Source organism: Cyprinodon variegatus, unplaced genomic scaffold, assembly GCF_000732505.1.
Source record: "Cyprinodon variegatus isolate N-32 unplaced genomic scaffold, C_variegatus-1.0 Scaffold1085, whole genome shotgun sequence".
Classification (NCBI taxonomy): Eukaryota; Metazoa; Chordata; class Actinopteri; order Cyprinodontiformes; family Cyprinodontidae; genus Cyprinodon; species Cyprinodon variegatus.
The window spans coordinates 145,262-161,725 of NW_015151538.1; the positions used below are offsets into that span (position 1 = coordinate 145,262).

Sequence of the window (16,464 nt, forward strand, 5' to 3'; positions counted from 1 at the left end):
ATTTTAATGCATTCATTTGGTGACATACAGTTTTTTTTTCCTTTTCTAGGAAACAAACCTTTTGCAATCCCCATGATATCCACTAGGAGGCTCTCCTGGTCGTTTTGGTCACAGGGCACTTGTTGCCTTTCTGGGTACAAAGTTTAAAATCACATCTCATGTACTTTTGGTTTCAGCATTAAATATCAAAATTTACCAAGAAAATAAATTAATATGTAAATTTTTTTTTTAAAAAAAGTTAAAAATAATCATTACTGCTGTTATTATTCATAATAAAGAATCAGAACAAAGAAACCCAGTAAAAGGGAGCATTTTGTTTGGTTAATAACTGTATTTAGATGGTTTACAGTAGGTTCTGATACTGGAACAGGCTTTCTGAACAATCATTTGCAGATTATCATTGATATCTGATCAGGAAATATAATTTTTTTTATGGTACACATATACTGCCACATCAGTTGACAATAAACACTATTGTAAATATTATTTGTAATAATCTAAATCCCTTGTCCTGCAGTCAAACAGTAACCCGGTCAATTTAATGTAATATTATTACTCATGATGTGATTGCCTATCTTGGTTTAGTCACTTTCTTCTCCAGAAACCTCCTCCCTCTCCTCCTCCTCCTCCTCCTCCTCCTCATTACGCGCTGACCGGTCAGACTTTCCTCCCCTCTCCTCTCCCCTCCCCTTCTTCCCTCCCTTGGTCTTTTTCTCTGGCTTTTTCCAGGCTTCATGTCATACCACGGCTAATTCCTCAAATTCCTGCCGTCCTCTCGCTTCAAACAGGCGGCTCCAGGAAGGAGACGGGGCAACAGAAAACAAACAAAGGAGAGGCAAAGAAAAACAAACATAAAAAAAGAAGAAACAACTAATTCACTTTTTAATTGAGAGAGAGAGTAATTGAACCACCTGCCTGTCTGTCTAAATGTGTTTGCTGGAGTTGTAACAGAGTTTCAGCAGGTAAGTCAGTTCAAGTGTTTTTGCTCTTTACTTTTTCTGTGCGTCTTTTTCTGTTCTTGGGTCGCGTAAAGTTTTCAGCGTCACTTTTGCTTCAATAAATAAATTCCCATTCACCGGCGGACATAACATACCTGAAATATCTCACATTTCTCAGCAAGAATTCCTGCATTTTTTGTTCCTCCTGCCTTTAATTGCAGCTGTGGCTCTGACTTCCTGCGCCTCAGCCGGGATCAGGCTGCCATCCGTGCGCCTGACCCGGGGGGAAAGTTTTCCTCTGCAGCCTGATGCACCGCCTATTTACTAACTCACAAATTATATAAATATATACTTTTACCCTATTTCCTGTTGCAGCAAAAACTGACTGCAGGTTTCTGGATATTAGGGCCGATTTGCTCCAAATTTTAAAGGATTCATTTTTTTCTCCCATTACATCATAAACCAATTAAGATGGGATTGAAAGTGAAATAACAAATTAAAAAAATATGTTTTATTATAATAAAAAAAGAGGCATTTTTCTTGTGATTTACGTCCTATAAAAAAAAAATATATATATATATATATAGAAATTTACCTGCAGCTTGTAGACCATGGAGAAAGCTCCTAAACAGGCTATGTAACTGTAATTTTATTTTGAAGTAAATAGGATAAAAACAGGTTTACCTGCTAAGGTTTAACTAACCCTATTTTATTTTGGCCCTTCATCATTTTTCCACCTCTCACTTACAAATGATGCAAAACCTCTCCGTCCTTCATCATTTACTGCAAAGTTTAAAACATTATAGGCTAATCATTATTATAGTGTGTCTTTGCCTGGTGGTAAGGATCATTGTCTCACTGTAAAGCAGGGCTGAGGTTAATCAACCCAGTCGACCTTAGTAATAAGCAAACTAGGCTGCTGCTCAGGACACTCAGGCTATCCCAGGTTTATGTCCCTATTTTAGACCAGCTTATTACTATTTTATCCTGTCTCCTTATGTATCCCTTTACTTTATCCATGAAATGTTAATGTAGTTTTGATTAATTGTTAATATTTATAAAATGCTATATTTTTAGTTATAATTTTTATTTTTTATTTTATTGCCAAAAACACATATTTTATGCTTTTTTTATGGAATTGACTTTTGATGATGCTGGAATAGACTCTATCATATGAAATATGGGGAAAATATACAAAACACAATTCTTTTTTATACTAATTACTGAAGCCATGTGTGAACGTTGGTTTTAAATATGGCACTACGCATAATATTAAAGATCGCTTTAAGTAATATATTGACTGAACAGTAATGAAATGTGTGGACTTACTTCAGATTTTATTGTCATGGTTTAATTTTGGCTTCTTCTATCTTTTAATACCTAATGTTATGTTTGTCTGACTTGGGGTCAAATTTATTTTACTGCTTTAACTGTTTTCAAATATACCTCCACAGATAAAGAAACGTTTTCCCTCCGCAATTGTAAGCTTGACCGTTTAAACCTGACTCCTTTTTTGAAACTGTACCTAGCTGGTCTTAAAATGCGGCACGTCGAACATGACTGCAAGGAAGAATGAGTAAAAAAAAAGAAAACAATCGCCTCAATTTAAAATACTTCAAAACAAAGTGCTTTCTACTTGTTTACTCATTTATTCCTCCAAATATGCAAAAAATAAAATAAAAAATGAAATAGTAATTAGGGGATTTCATCTACCGGCTGATTGAATGGAAAAAATGCATGAAAATAAAAATAGTGGCTGATGGGCGATAGTCTTTCCTGAATTTAAGTTTTACCTGCTTTTTTCTAAAGCATAGCTATCAATATGGGACAGCTTAAATTAAGCTTATGATCAATTTAAATGTTCTTCTAAATTACCTCAAATAATGGTTTTGTTTTGGTTCCCAGGTACCTAGTGTAAAAAGACATTAACGCAGATTAAAGAAACAATTAGATCACCACAATAACTAAAAAATAAACGTTCAAAGTGCTCAAAGTGGAATAATTAGTTCATATCCTATCTGAAACTACATGAAGACAGTGTCAGTTCTTTAAAAGTAATTTCTTTACTCTGATTTGCCTTAATCACAGATTTTTTAAAACTTTTTTTTTGTTAACTCCACAGTTTAAGGTCAAACTGCTTAAAGGCATTTTAATGATTGTAACTAGTGATTTCAAGTATTAGTTTTACCGTGCGTTTTATTTTGGACAATTTGATGTTCTGGTGCTCTGACTAAAACGTGTCAGTTTGTAGGAGATCCTGTGTGGCTGTTTTTAACGCATAATGTCTCTAAATGTTTAGCGCTAATGAAAAAGAAGGAGGGAAAGGTTCATTTCACATTTTTTATTAGTTATTTTGAGACCGGATTCTCAACAGACACTTTAATGTCAAAACACAATAACAAAACAAGGAAAAAGTCAACTTATGAAGCGTGTTGAACGGAGATCCAAAATGGAGCAGCATCAGCAGCTTAGGACGTGTCTGTGACTTTGACGAAGACCCAGAGAAGGAGAGAAGAGATCCTCTCCTCAGCCAGCTTTATACTCCGCTCCACAGCAGCAGGGAGAGGAGGGGAGTCTCAGGTCATCAACACACCTGGGCAGGATTAGGAGCAAACCCAGGACCAGGGCCGTAACAACACATTAAATACACTTCAATTATGTTTATGAGAAGGAATGGAGAAAAAAAAGGTGTAAATGTACAAAAAAAGTGAATACAAAGAGAAATGAAAAGTGAAACAGTTTGCAAGGGGAGCTAACAAAGAAACTGACTGCAAGGCCAAACACGTGTTATCAGTAGAGAGTCAGCTGAAGAAAAAAAATCACTCAGGGAGCAGGAAACCACAGACTGACTAACTACACCTATCTGAATTATTTATGATGTTATTAAAAGCTTTATGTTTGGAAAACTAAAACCTTCGTTATTTTATTTTGGTTTATCTCTATGTGCTGAAGTGTAGAAGTTATAAACCAAAAAAAGGCCTGTATAACGCTGGCGAAGTCTACCTTAGATAATGCTTCTGCGTTAATATATTTCCATCATTTATTTTGTAATAAAGTCAACTGAAACGCAGAATAAGCAGCTAAATAAGGAAGGTTCAGTGTACCATGAAAATCTGTTCATCCAGTCATCTCTGGTACTGTTAGGCACATTTATGTGAACTAATATGCCTCCATGTTGGGAAAATCCACCCATTAGCTCCAATGAACTGGAACAGAGTAGTCTGTTGATACGTGAAGTTAATTATTTTTATTATTTTATGGTTTAACTGAGTGAGGATACTCCTAAAACAACTGAGGGGACGATGAAATGAAATATAATTTCTTACAGCCAACGTGTGTTTTTAGGTGATTTGAGATGATTAGTCCAACGATGGTGTAAAAATGTGTATATTTTGTGCGTGTGTGTGTGTGTGGGGGGGGGTCATGGGGTGTGCACTGTAGCAGCTGGCAGGAGTGTGTTTTCCTGAGGAGCAACAGGTGGATTAGAGCACTGTGACGAATGAATGGAGGGAGATGGGGGGGGAGGTAAAAAAAACACACCTGTTCCATCCTCCCCTGAAATGTTCCCTCCGGCCAGCGGAGATTTTATTGTTTTCCTCCATGGCCTCTGATCTTTGTTTTTTATAGCCATTGCGATCACTATATTCTCAGACAACTTAGTGTTTTGTTATATTATATTGTATTTTAAGGCTTTTGTTGGTTGGATTGCGGCAGCATGTGTGAGAGGGTGGATGAAACATAATGTTTAAACGAGGAGCTAAAAGTTCTGCGTTTTGTTCTCGTTCCGGTGCCGTGTGTTAGAATAGCCTTGAGACAGGTCCACTCCACAGCATAGGAGAGTTTTTGTTTTTTTTCTCTATCCTGGTTTGTTGTGTTCATCCCACATAGCGATCATTCCTCCCCCGCTTACACGAGAAAAATGAATAATGCCTCTGATATGAGGCTGTTGGAGCAAAGCATTTTTGCAGCCTCCCTCCCCTCCTTGTCTGCAGCCTGTCTGATCTACATCTCCATTGACGGGGCTAATAGACCCTCTGTGCTTTTCTCTTAATTTTCCTGAACACAAAAGAAGGAGGCAGAAATAAAAAGTCCTGACAAACCAGCTTGTTATTTATACAACCGTTGCTGCTGTTCAGGATTCAACTCCTGTAACAACATCGTTATGAATCTGGTGCATTGATTGTCCTTGACTTTTTTTCACATTAGTTTTATCTTTATTTTTTAATTAAACAAATCAAGTTAGCCAGTTTACTAAGAAAGTGACCTCTAAGGGCAAACAGTAATAGTGGATATTATCTCTTAAAACTTAAGGGGATCAGCCTTTTAAGATTATTTTTCATAAAAATCTTTTTCCTCCACCTCACATAAATTAAACATAAAATACAATGACCATTTTTGCATGGTAAGAAAATGAAAAAAGGTTTAAAGGATCTGAAATATTCATGATCAGTTTTACAGTGATATTTTAATGACTTTCAAATTGGTCATTTACTGGTGAGATTTGGGATCTGAAGGAGTGGATATTTAAAGTCATGGAAAGACAGCTGCCTTCTGCTGGGAACTGGACCCATCAGCGAGCTTTCAGACTAAATCAGAACAATTGAGCTGGAAGAATCAGGAGATAATTCTCTGCAGGTTTTCTGCTTTCAGTGACGAACAATCAATAAAGCAAACAACAGGTTAGAAGACGGCATAAATGATCTCTGGGCCACATTTATACTGTCTGAAATCTGAGTTTTAACACTTAATCTGCTTTTTTCTGTTAAAGCAAACATTGTCCTCTATGAACTAAATATTGCTTAAAAATGCACAATTTTTAAGCAACTTTATACTTCAAACTTTCCTGTAAGTGTTTTACAGTTTATCTAAAGGTCTTTCAAAGTTTTGCATTTCAAAATATTTATTTCCAGTTCATTTATCCAACCCTGCTACATATTGCTGATGTGTGCTTAAAACTGTTGGAGAAAAAAGACAAGTCAGCCCTAAAAAAAAGAAAAACAACACAGGAGGGAGGAAAAAAAGACCTGGCACAAGGATTCAGAAGATGGATCATCCTTTAGTTGATCATCTACTGTGTGCAAAGTTTCCCTGCTCATTCCTCCCCCCATGCGTGTATATTTATTTGGGATGTAAAGGGGAAGGGGCTCACATGGAACACCGGTCACACAAAAAGTACTTTAAAAAAAGTACTTTAAAAAGTACTTTAAAAAGTACTTTAAAAAATGGTCACTAGATCACTAAAATACATTTTAATAAGCAGCTTAAGAGAAAATAAATACTATGAAAGGCCTTTAGAGTTTTTTGTAGAACTACTGATTAGCACAACAACGACACCTTCAAAGCAAAAAGAGGTACTATGACTCCTAACCACTGAAAATATTAAACCTTCAGCTTTGTGTTTAAGCCCTGAAGTTCCTGCTGGTGCAGCGCAGTGGGAATCAGTGCCAGAGAACAGTGCTTTTAGCTAAATCCCAGCAAAACAAACCTGCTGGTCGCTACGGGCTCTCTCACAGGGACTTTATTGCCATCGCAAAGCCTGATCTGGTACTTTATATTCAAAATATTTCCTGCCCCTTACATTCCCAGTATGATTATTAGTGCAGCTTTTGACCACTAGAGAAGACAGATGCACTTCCGTGCATAAGACTGTGTTTAACAGGAACTGCTGCAGGTGGGACCAAAGAGATATTTAGAGCTTATTTAAGCTTTAACTCAAACATTTTTACAGAAGAAATATGTGAAAGATACTGAGAAGTGTCTGTGTGCAGTAAAGTTTTGGGGGAAAGAGATCCAGCTTCCTCTGTGTTCACAGTTTCTGTGTTACTTAAAGTGGACTTACAGTGTAAACCGTGCAGAACGCACCATAACGTCCGTCTTTTGTGAATTTTTGTATTAGCTTGTGTCATTTGGTCAACATATAATAGTTTCATAAGAAGCGAGTGGATTGGTTTGGTGGGTTTTTGGCCTTATGACCGCAGTTCCAGCTGGGGGATTATCCCACTGAGCAGATCAAGGAGGGGGCCGTGAAGGAGCACCAGGAATCAGGCTGGAGAGTGAGGGAAGAAGTAGGAGTTACTGATGGGGGGGGGGGGGTTGTTTTAAAACATGGCTTAGTTTAATTAACCTACTAGACGCACAGAGGGAGGCACAGAGCCGCACTCTAATGGTTTATGGCCGCTACAAATCTCCCAGTGACCTGCAGTCGCCTGGGGTCACAGTCACAGGTGTCTTGAGATCAGTTTAGCAAACAGTAGAAATGTCTCATTAGGTGGTGTTTGTTTTTTTCCAGAGATTTTGGCGTGGTTGCTTTTTTTTTTTTAAATAAAAGCCAATAATAGCTCACTGTTTGGGACTGGTTGGAAAAGGATCTTAATTAGGGTTTTGTGTAAAACACAAAAGAAATTGTTATGTGATTTTAAACTGTTTAAAATGTCCAGAATAAATATGAGGCTATAAGGATGGAGGGACGTGTCCTGCATCTCTTCGGTGTCTGCTTTTTAAAAATTATTTTCATGCTTTATGTTGTGCTTGTCAATTGAGTAAAAAAAACAAAAAACAGTTAGATTAAAATCCATGGCATAATGTGCACAACCCTAGACCTTTGAACACTGTCATATTTCAACCAGACCGTAATGTGTTTTATTAAAAGTTTATTTATATGAATCGTTGCATTCCAAATGCAACAAATTGGCAGCAGAGTCAATACTCTGCAGAACTACAAGTCTTTTAAGGTATTTCTTTACCTTCCTTGCAAATTTAAAAGTTGCATTGTTGCCAGTACTGTTTAAAGGTATTGTTGAGGACTTTTGTGAATTATTTAAAAGGCCCTCCCTAAAAAAAAAATAAAATAAAAAAAAATGCACATGCAGAACCTTGTACTGTACCTGCTCACAAGAGGGAACGCCTATTAAACTCATATGAGAGCATGCACAAGTTCATTTCTCCTCATGCATGCTTAATTTAAAAGTTGTTCTCATAGCTCATACAAGCTTTCTGTGTCCGAATATCCACTCTAACCCCTAAATCCCTCAGTCACTACATAGAGCGGGGACAATTTAGTGGACTTTATAGTGAACTCAGTAAACTTACCGTTTGGACAGATGATCACTAATTTTTGCTTCCCATTGGTCACGTAACTCCTCCTCCACTAAGCGGCGCCTGCGTTATCTTTGATATGGCCACTGTGACAGCAAATCCCATAATGCTTTGAGAGGAGAGGTCTTCGCACAAAGCATTCTGGGATATATCTGCCTCTTCTGAGGACTTTCTTTTCTTCTAATACATTTTGTAGACACATTTTCTCTCACAACCCTCTGCCTTTTTCAAAGAACCCCGGTGAGAAAGGTGAGCAGTAATGACTGTCTAAAACCATAGCTCACCACAGATATATGCCTGAAATTGCGCATGCGCAGAAAAAGCAAGTTTAGTTGCTCCAGCTGCGCTATTGACGAGAGGGTCTAATGTGCATTGGGCGGAGCTACCACATCCTTTCTTTGCCTGGCATCTAAATTTGCTGTTATTAGTGGGAATACAGTAGTTTTATTTATGTTTCTAGGTGAGAAAGTCCAAATCAAAACTTCATCTGTGCAGTCAGTTCATCCAGATTACCATCCTGCCTTCAAATATTATTTCTGTCGGAGCCGCTCAGACCCCCGCATACCAGCGGTGCGCTGTCACTAGGAATCCCATTCAACAGGCTGTCATGTCTTCCGCGACGACTGGAATGTGGTTTTTATGTAATTGTAAAATAGTAAATGGCATGTACTTATATAGCGCCTTTATTCAAGTTAGGAGACTTGACCAAAGCGCTTTACACTACATTCATTCACCCATTCACACACACACTCACACACTGATAGTGGCAAGCTACATTGTAGCCACAGCTGCCCTGGGGCTCACTGACAGAAGATGTACGTAATCCAAACTGTAGGCACCAGGATAATAAACGTGAACATGTTTTGATGGCAGGTTTCAGCATTCTAAGTTAATTTGCTGTTCAAAATGCGCTGCAGGACATTTTGCTACGCATTGATGTGTGTCAACCATTGACTTTGCATGTAAACTAGCTGCTCCTGCTGCCTCTGCTGCTTTTGGTGTGAACGTAGCCTTACCTAAACATATCACCAGAATGATTGACAATTAGGAGGACCACTTATTTAGATGATCCACCCAGAAATAAAAGATTGTCCTTTACGCTCTGTATAAAAAAAAAAGAAAAACAATTATCCGCTTCATGCTTTTGGGAAAATAAATCCCCGAAATTCTTCGATTTATTATTTATTCTTTAACTTAACTAGCAGATTAGTTTAACCTGAGCTGTAGGTAATTGTAGCTCCTCCAGAGTGACCTTCCCTGCTCAATGCTCATTGCCCTGCCTGTCGGTTACCATGGCTTCAGACGTTTGCAGTTGTATTACACACAGGTTGACTCAGTTTACTAACTAGCTAAGCTCTGCAGGCTATAGGTTTTATTTTGAGGGCATCTGATTAAAAACACCTGGATGCAAAGGCACAACTTTTTATTCCTGATGTTTTGAAGAGCAAGTGTTTTTCATGTTCCACAATTAGACCAGCTCCTTGCACTACTTGGTGTTGATCTGTTAAGCTAGAATAACATTTGTAAGAGAAATAAAACAAACTTTTGTAAGGGAATGTATATTGATTTCAAGGTAGTTGCACTATGTCAGATAATTAGATCCCTACAGCCTGAGATCTATTAACAGTTTTATGCTTTGCTTTAGGAGTCCGTTTAGGCTCTTCTTTCAGAACTATTTAGATATTTCATTTTGTTGTCCCATGTTTTATCAGTTAAAAAGGCATGACAAAGTTTTCAAATCATACTGCCCTCTGTTGACAAAACACAAAACTGCAGCACTATTCTGCTAGTTCTCGTAGCGCATGCTCGAACTTCAAAAATGTTTTTTAAATTTAATTAACTTTTTTTCGCCTTACCTGTAGTTGCCATTGGTGTCTTGGTTAACTGGAAGCCGGTGGCTTCTGTGTATCTAAAAAATCCATCCTAAATATAAGGTTTCATGTTTACTAGATTGGATTGATTCACGCTTGACTTCACAGCTGCAGAACAGCACAAGAACTTCCGACCCGAAACACGTTCAGGGAAAAAAATAGGCTACATTCCTATATATGCATGAGCACTGAGCTGCTGAGGTATTGGTTTGCTCATCAACCAATGTTTTAGTCATAAAGGGTCAAATAGAAAGGCTAATTTAAAGATATATTTCAGATAAAACTTAACAAAATGTCTCTTTAAGGCTAATTGTATAAGGTTTAAGGATTCATTGTTATACTGCAGAGTTCCTAAAGATCAGTTAAAAATCAGCATTGATGATTAACATAGTTCAATATTTGCACTTTAAAGGTTTAAGGGTTCCAATCTGGCTGTCTTCCTCTTTTAACTTACTGCAACGTCACCAGCGAGGACCATCCATCCATCCATCCATCCATCCATCCATCCATCCATCCATCCATCCATCCATCCATCCATCCATCCATCCATCCATCCATCCATCTGTTTTTTTCCACAAGCTGTGATGTTCATGTCTATTACTAATATTCCAGGCAGGAAAAGCTGTGAAACAACAGTTGTCTAAAAGGGAAACACGATGGAAGATGGTTAGGAAGTTGTTCCAGACCGGGTGAATTCTCCCTATCTGCCAACAGCACTGACTTGGTGACCAAGTCTCTTCAGTGACGTAATGTTTGCTGCTTTTGCCTTTGTTGGCTTAAACGGACACAGTGTTGTCATAGTTTCTCTGTGGCAGGAAAACAGCCCATGACAAAGACGAACGCTGTTTGCATTGACTCATGAGTGTGACTGTTCTTTCTTCGCTGCGTCCGACCATTGTTCCCATTTGTCTCCTGTGTGCTTGTCGATAGGAAGAGGCGGAGCCGACGTCTGTCTCATTCTCTTCACCCAGAGGTTCAGGAACCATGTGGATATCTTAAACAAACTCGCATATAGAGAAAACAGAATGCGAATCTGTTGTAAAACTTTCATAGTTTTTTTATATAGAACTTGATTAAATAGGGATATATACTAATGAACTGTAGACAGGTAGAGATTCCTTATGGGATGCTGTTGGGAGCAGTTTGATAAAACACGTCTAAGAATATTCAGGCCCCTAGATCTGAAACTCTGATTATGGTCAGAGGGTGGAGACACTCCAATAGATCCCTCTCAGCTTCCCTCGCTAATGCAGGCCCCTCCTCCCTGCCCTAATCTGGTAGAGATAGTAACCGTCTAATGATGTACATCAACACTGCATGGTGAATGGGTGCAGGTCATTATGGCCCTTTGGCATTCTGTAGCTTTGCTTCTTTATCCATCTGTTTGGGCTTTTTATGAGCTGAACCAGCATCATTTCTTACCCATCAGAGAGGATGTTTAATTAGACAACTGACAGTTTTCTATGATCTACTGCTACACTAACTTCTAAAGGAATAAATTTTTTCAGCAATAAACATGTTCTACAACCACCAGGAATTAATCTCTGTTCTGTGGTCTTCATATGATATTTTCTTAACTGGTCCAAGCGGGAAAAAAGAGCAGAAATATGTTTAATACAAAGTTCCTGGAAAACTATAAGACATGCAAGACTTCTATAGACTTTCTATAGTTCATAATATAATTTAATTTCAAAGAAATACAAAGATATATACAATGGTTTAAATGTATATGCATCATGTAGGAGTAGCTAGGGATGAAATTTCAATGCCTGTGTGTAACATAGGGGCTCCTACTTAGCAAAGGCCTTATTTAATGATCCCTTAGAGCATTGAATAAGAAACAAGCAACAAGAAGAAGCGTCTGAGACTTAAATTCTGATCATTTAAGTTCCTTCTATTCTAAAGTGTCAACACTTCAGCATTTTACCAACAAAGAGACCAACTGATGCTCTTCTGTGTCTTCCTGACCTTTCCTTTGATAGCAGGAGCAACTTTCTTTGTTTTCCTGTCAGCAATAACTGATTCAGATATATTTAACGTTTGCTCCCAATTACAATTTGCAGATGTTATCATGCATTGTGTAATTTTGGATTGACTGTAACAGTGTTAGTTTAGCTACTGTAAAATAGCTGCTGTGCTAACATCCTCATTTTGTCCGAATATCAGAAATCAACCTTTACATGTTTCATTATCTCCGAATATTTCTGATTTCAGATTTTCTCTTAAAAGCCTCTTCCTCCTTCTTTTGCCAACAACCGTCCCAACTCCAACTCTACACCCACCTCTGCCTCCGTGGTCTTCTACCCGACATTCAACCACGTCTGCCGAGTGGGTGCCAGCTCCCTCCCCAAGGGGTGGGAGTGAGGAGCTGGGAGATGGACTCGACAAACCCCTGGAGAACGATGCTGAGGGCGTGTGGAGCCCGGACATCGAGCAGAGCTTCCAGGAAGCCCTGGCAATCTACCCACCATGTGGCCGTAGGAAGATCATCCTCTCTGATGAGGGCAAGATGTACGGTACGCTCATCTCTGTTCTCATCATATCTGCTTACTTTTGTTGTTTTTAAAGTAAATTAAGATCACATTCAGGGATATGTATTATGGTTGTCAAAAGTATCGATACTAAAAAAAAGTATTGATACTGAAACATTGTATCCGGATATGATACTCATTTTCAAAAGTATCGATACAGTGCCACCACCAGTGGCACCTAAACAGTCATTCATCTAAAGTGCAGAATAGAGGAAAATGCCCTTTCTGAACTCTGTGTGATTGAATAATTCTGTGCACTTTTCAGTTTCAGACATTTTTTGTAACAGTTTGGGCTGATAAGAATTATTTTTGTTTTTTAACTGGTTTGGCTAGTGTCAGGAACACTTAATTTTAATTTTATAGTTTTTTTTTATCAAGCTTGCTTAATATTGTGCACAGAACACAAGCTCAAAATATTGTTCTTATTGTTTATTGTGTTTATTTATTGTATTTTGTTTTTATTAATGAAAATATTTCTGTAGAATTTTGGAGTCTTTGTTTTTATCCTTGTGGTATCGAAAATGGTATCAAGTATCGAATATTTTACTTAGTATCGGTATTGAGTTGAAAAGTATGCATTTAATATGTATGCATTTATAGTAAATCAGAAAGTAGATAAAGATTCTTCAGTAGGTCATACTGCAAAAAAGTGAAATTTAAATAAGTAATTTTTTCTTAAAATAAGTGAATTTGTTCAGGTGAAATTGTTTGATGGAACAAGACAATTTAGATTTAAAATAAGAAAATAATAATTGCATTGTCTTATTTCCAGTGCATCTTATCTAATAATCTTATTTTAAGAGTACAAATTCTCATTCCATTGGCAAATCATCTTATTAACCTACTCAAATAAAGACATTTAAACTTATTTCTAGATTGTTTTTGCAGTGAAGATTCTGTTCAAAGTGCATTTGCATTTTACCTTCAGCAAAGTAAAGATTGACAATTTTTCTCACAAAAACAACTGAAATTCTTCAAGGACACTCCACTTGAATATTCTACCATAGAAACAAATATCAGAGTATGTTTAATGTCCACCAAGTGTCCTTATGTAAAAAAAGGAGGAATTTAGACAAATTGACAACAAGGCCAGGAAATGCCAGACCAGCTTTGAGATCAATGGGCTTCCCTGCAGGATAGCTAAGCTATAATTGATGGTTTATTAACCTTAGCTAATAGTAATGCAATGTCCAATGTTCACAATCTGTTGTTTATGGTCAAAACGGATATATTTGGTTACAAACTTAACTTTGAAAAGGAAGCATTTAAAAATGATATAGTAACAATAATATAATAACTAGGGATGCACGATATAATCGGCCCCCTATCGGTATCGGCCTTAAAACTGAATATCGGACATCGGCCACCCCACCGATATTGAACCCGATATTTGATCAGCTTCTGAGTTTCTAAAGTCTAAAAAAATACTACTTCTTCTTCTTCCTCAAAAACTTCTTTTTTACAGACTTAAAAACTTAAAAATATTGATACATTAAAATATCACAATATCTTCATATGCTGATATATTGCCATTTAAAAACACCATATCAATCTCTTTTACTAATGAAATATTGCTATATGTCATCGTTATGCTACGAAATCCCCCGAAAATTCAAGAAATTTTGCCATATTTTTATATGTTGATATATTGACGCGGTATTGATCTATTTTACTAACAAAATCTCACAAGAATTTGCAAAATATCACGAGAGTTTGTAACAGAACGATGAAATTTCACGAGATTTTGAAAGTAAAATAGATCGATACCGCGTTTTTAAAAATCTATTTGATATCAGCATATGAAAATATATTTGAGTATATTATTTTTCAAAGTGTCAGAAATGGATAACAAAACTGCTATTTTCAATGACTACTTATTTTTGTCCAGCTTTAACATCAGTATCGTTATCAGTTATCGGCTACATGAGTTTTAAAATAACGGCATATCGGATATCGGCCAAAATCCCAATATCGTGCATCCCTAATAATAACCTTGATTGGAAATACCACAAGTTTACTGCGTGTTAACAAAAATTCTAAATATTAACTCAGGACTTAAGGGCTTTTATATACAACATAATAATGTATTATAATAATTATAACATGAGACCAAAAATTAACTTATTGATATCTACACACACAGGCTTTAGACATTAAAGCAAAATCACCTACTAAATTTAGGAGGAATTTTTAAATTCCTAATCCACAACCTTCTGTAACTTTTTTTAACAATGCAATAACAAGTTAATACTAGGTATTATTTTAAATGGGCTCTCACAGACAGTAAGTAATAATAGATAACTCTCTTTCAGCATCATTTCAGCTTTTAAACCCTGAATATTTTTTCTTCTTCCTTTAATTTAAACAGGGGAGCGGTATATTAGCCTAAATTCAACCAGCTTACCAGCAGTGTGCAGCAGTATTATTCTTTGTCACATACAGGCAGAGAAAAATCTGGTAGTAGTTAATGAGGACATAACAAACATCTTTTCTCAAAAACTTCAGAGCTTGAAATTGGGTTAAACCCATCTCACAATTTGTTTCATATGCTGTCTAGAACACACATGTTCATCTCCTTATGTTCATGATTCACATCCCTCACGTTTCCTGTGCAGCTGTTGAGCTGAAGCTCCCACAGTCCTCAGTTTGAGGGTTTGATATATAAGATCACTCATTCCATTAGATGTTAGGGAAAATTTTAAGTTTTTTATTTTTGTTATTTATTTTTCCAATAGATCACATAGTGAGAAATTCACAGTCTTTTCCAACCTTGACTTGAAAGAACAGTTGTTAATACTTGTTTAACATCTCGCAGAGCAGCAGCTCTGAGTTTAAGTTTTCTCAGTCAGTGACGACAAAGATATAATAAATATCAAAATAGGTTTTAAAGAAAATTTGCTCAAAGTGGATTATTTTCTAGTATAGGTTAATCATCTAAATCATTTAGTTTAAACTTGAGATAATGAAATGTATTCTAGACTCATCAAAGATTGTGAAATATTTAGTTTGTTTAGCACTAATTGGAAGCTACAAATCAAATTCTGAAGTTAGTGCTGTTACCCACTAATGGTAGCCAGTCACATTATTCTCAAAGGGCTTACAATTAATCAACGATTCTGTCATTGTTAGTTTTATGTGCAGATGGTATAAAAAGCTGCCAGATGAACAATTTTGAATTAAGCGATGAATTATTCTTCAGTGCTTTTGTAATGTTTTTAGCACCGTCTTTAATAGAGTTTGTTGGCTAACGCCATAAAAAACCCTTTAATGGTGGATTAAACATGGCTACTCGTGAACTACATACTACAAGAGTGTCCAAAACGCATGAGGCCTATGTCTTTTAGGCTATGAGGAACAAAAATGTCTCACTCGCAGATGCAGTGTTCATAATATTAGCTTTCATAATAGCTTTTTCACTTAACCACAACAAATATCTTAGCTTATTAACAAAGTAAGATTTTAGTTTCACTTTGAGTTTCATATTCCATTAGAAGGATGTACATTTGAAAAATTATAAATGATACTCTGTTAAGCCGTAGTACTCAACAGATCATTTAACTGGAATGCGTGCCAAACTACTGGGAATTTACTGCTATCTGTCATTCGAATTTTCTTAATAACTGAACTGGTTTGTGTTATGGTTTATGTATTAAAGAATAATTTCAGGATTTTACTAACAATAATGCTTCCTTAGTGGTTCTTATGCTGATGTCATTTTCAAACATGTGTGAGGAAGGTGAGGTTGCTGCAGAATTTTGCTGAAAGATATTTGGTGACAGATGGTTTGGTCAAAGAGAGGCCTTCTGCCCGACTGTTTGATAGCGGATCTGCTTGGTGGAAAACTGGGCGGATGCAGGCGGTGGCGCTTTCAGACAGTGTCTGTCATCGCCTTGTTTTGTCACTGTGCCAGACAGCTCCTTTAGCTCCCAGCTTTGCCTAGCCTAGCTTAGCTGTCGATTGAGGTCACGGCCATCCCTTGATCAACACTTAAACCCATATAAAGCCTGTAATAATAGTTGGGGTGGCCGA

The 16,464-nt window shown here is 36.9% G+C and overlaps 1 protein-coding gene across 1 annotated transcript in view; it reads left to right on the forward strand.

The window, feature by feature from the left end:
- Positions 1–12,291: 12,291 nt before the first annotated feature.
- Positions 12,292–16,464, forward strand: part of tead4 (TEA domain family member 4) — a 40,008-nt gene continuing 35,835 nt past the window's right edge. Inside the window, exon 1 of the mRNA XM_015400240.1 lies at positions 12,292–12,415. The gene's annotated coding sequence lies outside the window, so the exon portion shown is untranslated. The remainder of the gene's footprint in view (positions 12,416–16,464) is intronic.